This window comes from Gavialis gangeticus, unplaced genomic scaffold (assembly GCF_001723915.1).
Source record: "Gavialis gangeticus isolate Ggan-Ray unplaced genomic scaffold, GavGan_comp1, whole genome shotgun sequence".
Taxonomy (NCBI): Eukaryota; Metazoa; Chordata; order Crocodylia; family Gavialidae; genus Gavialis; species Gavialis gangeticus.
The window spans coordinates 34,542,855-34,552,056 of record NW_017729027.1 but is presented as its reverse complement, the minus strand read 5'-3'; the positions used below and the strand labels follow the sequence as shown (position 1 = coordinate 34,552,056).

The window sequence follows — 9,202 nt, the reverse complement described above, 5'->3', positions numbered from 1 at the left end:
TTTTTTTTTTTTTTTTTTTTTTTTTACAATCCCATCATGTGTAGCTATGCTTGATAAAATAAATGATATCTGATTACATACCACAGAACACAAAATATGGAAGAAATAAGTACTTTCTTCCAGCAAAGTATCAGGTACTGGCCACTGTCTGAGTTAGAACATCAGTCATTCTGAAGAACATTGGAAGTGATTGTTTTCCAGTTTCTATTCTCACATATAACTCTAATAAAGGCCTAATAATTTGCTCTAATAAGGGTCACTGATCAATTACTGTATTCAACTTTGCCATATGCTTTGCTTGTACTTGGCTGGAAATGAATGTAAAATACAAAAACATATAAAATAATATTGTAAGTTAGTCTTAGAAACAAAGCTTTCAGAGCTTAAACGCACTAAGATGAATTCCATTTTCACTTAAACTTATGTAGCTTTAATTGTCAAACTCCTGTTTGCATTTATGCCACTATCAATCCAAATGAACATCACTGTAGATTCAACTCACTGATTTCATGATTTTGCCTAAAGTTTAACTTGATAAGACTTAATGGAAAGATTTAAAAAAGGGGTCCCAGACATGACGGACGCATAGCTAAAATTTCTTCTATTCCAAAATATTCATGTAAGTAAAATATAACTTAGCATTCTGATGGATAGCCAAAGCTAACTTCTAGGTCTTAATTACAGTAGAAGAAGCAGAGAAGCAAATAATGAGCTCAAAGTAAAATGTATAGAAATGAGTACTAATTTATTTTCATTAAATTAGCTCTTGTCTTTTTATGTCCAAAAAAGGTGCAGTTTTCATGCTAGCCATACAAATCTGGCAATCTGCCACCATAACAATGAGGGACATGGAGATGATGCTAAAAGGAAACAAAATACCAATGCTCCCTCTTCAAGTAAGCAATTTATTCCAAAATTCAGAAAAATGTTAGAAGAAGGTGGATCCAAAAAGAATGGACCCAAGAAGAAAATGGGTCGCTATTTACTAGGGATACCAAACCAAAAAATTGGATGGCAATTTAGGCAGCAGTGAGCACAAGTTGATGTTCAAGATCTTGAGGAAAAGGAGGAAGGAGAGTAGAAGAGTAAGGATCCTGGACTTCAAAAACCAGACTTTGACTTGCTCAGGGAACTCATGGCCAGGATCTCCTGGGAAATTAGTCTGAGGGGGAGAGAAGTCCAGGAGAGCTGGCTGTACTTTAAAGAAACCTTATTAAGAGGGCAGAAGCAAACCATCCTCATGTACAGGAAGACCAGCAAGTATGGCAGAAGACCAGAAAGTATGGCAAAAGACAAGGTTGTCTTAGCAGGAAACTCTTCAGTGAGCTAAATCACAAAAAGGAAGCTTATAAGAAGTAGAAACTTGGACAAACAACTAGGGAGGAGTATAAAAGTATTGCTTGGGCATGCAGGAATGAAGTCAGGGAGGCCAAAGCACAATTGGAGTTGCAGCTGGCAAGGGACATGAAGGGTAACAAGAAGGGTTTCTGCAAGTATGTTGGCAGCAAGAGGAAGATCAGGAAAAGTGTGGGTCCCGTACTGAATGGGGGAGGCAACCTAGTGACAGAGGATACAGAAAAGGCTGAAGTACTCAATGCCTTTTTCACTTCAGTCTTCACAGGAAAGATCAGCTCCCAGACTACTGCACCTGGCAGCACAGTCTGGGGAGGAGGTGAGCAGGCAAGAGTGGCAAAAGAACAGGTTAGGGACTATTTTAAAAAGCTGGACATATACAAATCCATGGGGCCAGATGGGATGCACCTGAGGGTGCTAAAGGAGTTGGCCAATGTGACTGCAGAGCCACTGGCCATCATCTTTGAAAATTCATGACAAATGGGAGAAATTCCTGGACAACTGGAATAGGGCAAATATAGTGTCCATCTTTAAGAAAGGGAAAAATGGGGGTCCAGGGAACTACAGACCAGTCAGCTGCACCACAGTTCCTGCAAACGTCATGGAGCAGGTCCTCCAGGAATGCATTTCTAAGCACTTGGAAGAGAAGAAGATGATTAGGAACAATCAGCATGTATTCACCAAGAGTAAGTCATGCCTGACCAACCTGATTGCCTTCTATGATGAGGTGACTGGCTCTGTGGATGTGGGGAAACTAGTGGATGTGGTATACCTTGACTTTAGGAAGGCTTTTGATATGGTCTCCCACAAAATTGTCACAGGCAAGCTAAGAAAGTGCAGGTTGGATAAATGGACTGCAAGGTGGATAGAAAACTAGCTAGATCATCAGGCTCAGAGGGAAGTAGTCAATAACTTGATCTTTAGTTGACAGCTAGTATCAACTGGAATGCACCAGGGGTTGGCCCTGGAGCCAGTTTTGTTCAATATCTTCATCAACAACCTGGAAGATGGCATAAAAGTACATCCTCAGCAAATCTGTAGATGACACCAAGCTGAGGGGAGTAGCTCTTACACTGGAGGGTAGTGTTAGGATTCAGAGAGACCTAGACAAATTAAAGGATTGAACCAAAATAAATCTCATGAGATTCAATAAGGATAAGTGCAAGATCCTGTACTTAGGATGGAACAATCCCATGCCGCAGTATAGGCTTGGGACTGACTGGCTAGGCAGCAGCACTGCAGAAAAGGACCTGAAGGTTAGTGGACAATAAGATGAATATGATCCAACAGTGTGCCCTTGTTTCCAAGGCGGCTAACCGCATACTGGGGTGCATTGCTAGGCGTGCTGCCAGCAGATCAAGGGAAGTGATTATTCCCCACTATTCAACACTGGTGAGGCCACATCTGGAGTATTGTGTTCAGTTTTAGGCTCCCCACTACAGAAAGGATGTGGACAAACTGGAGAGGGTCCAGCAAAGGGCAATGGAAATGGTAAGGGGATTGGGGCACATGAGTTATGAGGAGAGGCTGGTTTTATTTAGTCTGGAGAAGAGAAGACTAATAGCAACCTTCAACTACTTGAAATGGGGGGGAGGGAGGTTCCACAGAGGATGGAGCTGGACCGTTCTCTGTGATAGCAGATGACAGAACAAGGAGCAATGGTTTCAAGTTTCAGCAAGGTGAAGTTTAGGTTAGATATTAGGAAAAATCTTCTCACTAGGAGGGTAGTAAAACACTGGAATAGGTTACTCAGAGACAATGTGGAACCTCCATCCTTGGAGGTTTATAAGACCCAACTAGACAAAGCATTGACTGGGATTGTATAGTTCCCAGCCAAGGAGACTATAGTTCCCCCTGATTTGATCCAGGGGTTGGACTAGATGACCTCCTGAGGTCCCTTTCAATCCTAATTTTCTATGATTCTATGACAAAATTATGGAGATAATATAACCAAGTTAAAATTATTATAGAGATTAGTTTAATATTATGATGTGGACTCAATTTAATTGAAAACAAAAGGAATAAAATATTTTAAAAGAATTTCAAGAAATCCAGTGTGTAGTTCCATTTATTAGAGCACTGTCCCATACAAGACTTAAATCAAATTCTTAACTTAATAAGGCCACTCAAGGTCACTTATCTGTTTTTTTCTGATAATTCTTTCTTTCTGAGATTGAGTCCAAAAATCAGCCAAAACACATACTTCAAAGAGAGAAAAATGTGGACCAATTGCCAAACTTAAGTAGAAGAAAATAGGCAATCACATGTATGTGTTTATTAAGCAACAGAATATGTGCAAAGGATGAAAATTAGGTAAAAATAATGACTCAGATGATATACATCATTGCAAAAACTGTTGAGCACCATTATCAGAGAAGTCGGAAGTCTTAAACAGTTGGCCACTGGCCACCAAATGTACTTGTTTACAGTTGCACTGAAACCAAATTTATGACGACTGCATTAAAAATTAGTTGGTTCTAGCAAGGTGGTAACACCATTTCCCAGAACAGCAGAAATAGAGGTGAAACATGTTATAATATTGATAAACTGCTTATAAGATTACAGCAGTTGTAAAACTATTCAGATGGAGCCAAATGCTGTGAAGAGAGGCCACCTACACTACTAGAGATGCAGTGTGGTCCAGTCTGGATTGAGTGAGGAAGAGCCAGGAATTCCTAAATAGCCTGGCTATCTCCCTGCCTTGCTGTGTAGCCTTGGGCATGACACATACCCTCTTTGTGTCTGTTTCCTCCATCTGGAGAAGAATACTTGTGTCACTTACTAGGGGAATTGTGAAGATGAATCAGGGTTGACATAACACTGTTATACTCACCCTTCTCAACAAAACACAAACTAATATAAGAAATATAAGAAAATTATTGTTTTCTGTTGATATTGTTCAACAGTATATGTAATTGTGAATGGAAAATAAAATGTACACTGCTTAAATGTAGTAGAAATGTTTACCACAGAGCCTGTGTCTTGGCCTGTTCATTGTAATGAAAATGGCATTACCCTCTGCCATTGTAAGCACACCAAAAAGAACCTCTTAAGCAGCTTCTATGCTCTAGATTTCTTATACATAAAGAGAGAGTGATTCCATATCTTCATATCCATATGTATATGAATGTACAATTCATGTGTAATTACATGACAGGTTGAGAAGGATAAACACAAGATAATTTTTATGAGCAGGGAAAAAAAATTGAACATCTTCACTTTAACATTTCCTTATCACTCCCCAAATTCTGGTCTCTGAAGAATTAGTTGAATAATATGACCATATTTTAAAGAAGATTTAAGCAGGTCTGCTTAAATTTCTTCCCCCCTTTTAGAGAATACTTCTTCCTCTCTACCATAAAATTTTAGAGTAAAAAACTAAAGAGTTCTGAACTGGTTGGTAGGCCCCTTGTCACTGAACAGCTTGTCACAGGATTTGAAGCTGCCAATACATTTTAAGGAGAATTTTAAACTGTTTCAGATCTTACTAATACAAAATCTTGAATGCATGCACATGCACACATCCCCCTCAAAACATCAAATAATCAGAAAACCTGGATGTTCTACTTTTTCTTTTGCTTAACATTCTAGGCTGAAAGAAGCCATCTATACCAGCATCGTCCTTTTACTTCTCTATCAATAGAGAAGTCATAGTACAATAGTAATAGGGGGGACAGAGGGAACACATTATAAAAATGAACTGTAAGTAATTTCTGGCTTGATTCTGAACCACTGAGATAAATAGAATCTTTATCATTTAATTCAGTATTAGCAGAGACAGGCCTTTAAATTTTTTGCGTAACTCACTGACATTTACTCACTGCGATTGAATCTGATTTTAAGAGACCACTCAACGAGCTAAGGCATTCTCCAACTATCAACTGCCACATAGGATGAAAAATTATATCGCTAAATTTGGGCACAATGAAAGGGGCTTTCCCCTCAAAAATAATTTTCCTGTATAACTGCCTTGGTACAACAGCTGCAGTTTCTGTAGGATGAAATCCACGTCTATAAAATTAAATTTAGTTTCCTTCCCCTTATCCGTTTTGATTTTTCCTCTTATCTACTATTTCCCTATTCAGACATACTTCTGTTCATGCTAACATGGATTTAATGGAACCCATTCAGAGCAAAAGGTGAAAAGCCAAACCAAGTTTTGGAAATGTATTAGAAACTCACTTTTAAATAGATACGTCACATTCATGTAAAACTTCAGTCTGGGTGATTTCTTTAAAACATAAGTAATAAACTATTTATAAGAAGTTATGCTTGAGACAGTGACATAACCTTCACTAAACTATCACAGAAACCATATTATACCATTCAAAAAATGCATTACAAACCCAAGCATTAGGTGACAAGACTACTTTAATTCAATTTATCAGATAAAAATGCAACTTTATTTGTACAAAGGCTACATTAACAAAAATACTGCAAAAGGCTGGCTTTAATCAGAAGTTAATATAAAACAGATCCATCATGCAATTTTTCAACTACTAAGGATCACACAATGCTTGGAATCACTGCAAATGGAAAAGCTTCCACCCAGTGGGAGTGATAGAGCAAATACTATGGAATAATTCATGATTCACTGACCTAGGAAAAAATAGCCTTTGGGGATGTTTTATGCAAAATTAACTATATCAACATTCTGCATTAGAATACTAGACAAATGCATATTTTAATTACCTTTTTCTCTGTTCAGGAATTTGTTTCACACTCTGAGTTTAGCATTTTTACTGTTATGAACCCAAAAAGATATAGCACTTTATTCTGATCCACATTAGAACCTATAAGTGTCTGTCTGGATTAATTAAGTCTGCTAGAGCTTGCTAATAAGTGAGCTCCAGCAGCATCTATGTCTTACATATTCAGCATCCCTGCACTTCAAAATGGTGACAGGGGTGCCTGATTTCAGATGTTGATAAACTCATACTCCTACAGCTGGTATACACAAATGTGGTTTTTGAATATAAGTTTTAAGCAGCTCTTCTGTTAAATATGGTACATCTTGACTTATTTTATAATATGTCATGAATTGGACAAATACTGGTCTGGGATAATCCATCAAGGAATAATCTCTCAAACTATCCAGGCTTTTTAAAATATGCATGCAGAAATACTTTAAATAACAATTATTTCTATATGCAAAGATGATCATTGTGCTTCTTTCTGGGTAAAATAACTGACAGTAGATCTGTTTGTTTGTTTTTTAATCCTAAATGTAACTTCTTGAACAAAGAAAGTAATACTAATCTAGGCTAAGTATAGGATCATTGATTGATCACTGGACCATGTATTTTTATGTTCCTCTCTGAAAATGTCAAAGAGAGATGGTAGATTCTTTACTACTATTATAGAACATGGCCATAAATTACAACCAATGAAAAAATTTTTGCTGCCAAAGACACAATATAGTCCTAGAATTTCCCTTCAAAACTGTTTTTGCTGTGAAAGCATGTTAAAGATATTTTGTAGTGAGGCTGTACTGTTTGAACCACCTCTAATTTTAAAGTAGTATTGCAGTAATGCTGCAACCATTCTGGTCCAGAGAATATGCACAAGCCAGGATTTGTTTGTTCATATCGTTTTTTCAACCAGCTGTATGGTTGAGAAAGACATCAGACAAGTTTCAGATGAAATGCCCTTCCCCAAATCTGGGAAAGAAGCACACATAGCCTAAGATAAATACAGGAAGAACATTTACTTTTGTTTAATCCCATCATATAAATGAAAGTTTTACTTAAGGAATGTGAGCACAGAGAAGTCACAGTAGTTACAGACCAAGTAAAGAACAACAGAAACAGATAATTATCCTAAAGTTCTTTTAAAAGAAATACAAAAATATATACCAGGTGACCTGTATTGAAGAATTGTAGCACTACCTATTTACAAAACTGAAAACAACTCTCTCTAGAATTCATTTACAGCATGTGTTATGGTAGTACAGGCTTCACTCGCCTATCCTAACTCCACCAATGCATTAAGGAGTTCTAGTGGGCATTTCAGGCTCATAAGGGTTCTCTGTTAGGATTATTGCATATTATGATAGTATCCTTCCCTTGTTAACTGTTCTACTGATATTGCTAATTAAATCAAGGTAATTTGGGATACTGATTGTTTAAGGAACATAAAATCAATAGCTATCTATTATAGTTAAGTTTTTAGCCCTCTTCCAACTGAATTGCTCATTTATTGTTAAAAAATATTAACTCCGAGTCTGTGCAGATATTAAATACAATGCGAATTACAAATTTCTCCACAAAAAGCAACACCATATGTACTCCCTAAATATAATGCTCTACAAAATGCAGCTGCCTATGTATAGCTCCTCTTTATTTTAACAAGAATCCTTTACTTTAATACCAATGATACATGCGAGATTTACTTGGAATATGGAAAAAGGTCAAGTCAAGTCATATTTTGGAATAGAAGCACAAGGGTGGACTAGATAAAAATATGATTACAGTAAATCCTTGATTATCTAAATGGAATGAAGGGCATGAAATTAATTTGGATGTGGCTCCTCTTTCTACTCACCAGTTGATGTTTTGGCAGGTGGGTAACGGGAAATGAAAAAAGAAAAGATAATGGCATATATAGAATAGGAAACACTCTCACAAACAGCTTCAAAGGAAATTAAAAAAAATGGAAAGCATTCTGAAGATAAGAATCACAAAGCTTTTTGAAATACTGTCCTTGGCAAAAGGCCTATTAAAAGTAGAAGCATAAGATATTCTTAATGCAATACAGGGGCCAGTATTTCTTTGCAAACTACATAGGACTTGAATAACTATGTGTAAACTAAAATATAACTGAGACATAATACCTAATAACAAAACAATGAAGTTGATGTTATGGTTTGTCATACTCATAACTACCTTACAAACCAACATGAATGGTAACAGACAGGTAATAGTTAAAGTATGAGGGGGAAAAAGCTAAGATTATACTTATTAACAAAAAAGAGGAACAAGTGTAGCTTGCAAAGAGGATGGCAATAATCTTGTAAGATAGTTCCAATATGCTAAACATTTCTAGCACCCTACATAGAAATACAAAGATATTTTTAAGCATTTAACACAAAAACTAAACACTGCAGAAGTATTTTTTGCTGGTTCTTGTTGGCTTCAGTTGAATCAAGAGAAAGATTTGAGTATTTCTTTGGGTAAATAAGTAAGATGATAGGAAAAAACCAATATATTGCACAGGAAAAATAGAGTTATTGTTATCAGGTTTTAGAGATTTTTGTCCTATCCAATGAAAATCTATATAGCACTACCAGAAGCTATTAATTAAACTAGATTTTACAGGGACTAAAAAGAAAATGAAGGAATGACAGTTAATGGTCCAAAGACCACTACAGGAACAACCTCCTCTTTCAGGTTATCACTTCTGTGAGGGACCATTGGACTTAGCACAAAGGATTGGAGTTTACTATTTTTAACTTGATAATATTTTTTAATTTATATGAAATACTGTACAATGCCATTCATTTTCTGCAACTGTAATGTTCTTAATGGAAAGTTCTGTGATCTCCACATGAATTGTTCACCAAAAAATATCTTTCCCGGTTTCTTCCAAAGGATACTTCAAAGCTATATATATTATACACACACACACACATACACACACACACACACACACACAATAAATGTGTTGCTTTGTTCCAAAATCTAGTTGCCAGCTGAAACCAGAAGTAATTATGATCAGTGTTGTTGGAGTTTTTCTTTAAACTTGAACCCAGGAGACATGCAGACACTGGATTCTGTGAATAAGCAACAATGTAATATTTTCTGCATCACTTCTACATTTTTCATTCCTTACTCTCTTTTTTTTTTTTTTT

The 9,202-nt window shown here is 36.5% G+C and overlaps 1 protein-coding gene across 2 annotated transcripts in view; it reads right to left on the bottom strand.

Annotated features, from left to right (window-relative positions):
* LOC109299990 (collagen alpha-1(XXI) chain-like) overlaps window positions 1-9,202 on the bottom strand; it is a 200,378-nt gene that overhangs the window by 63,529 nt on the left and 127,647 nt on the right. The window lies entirely within an intron of this gene.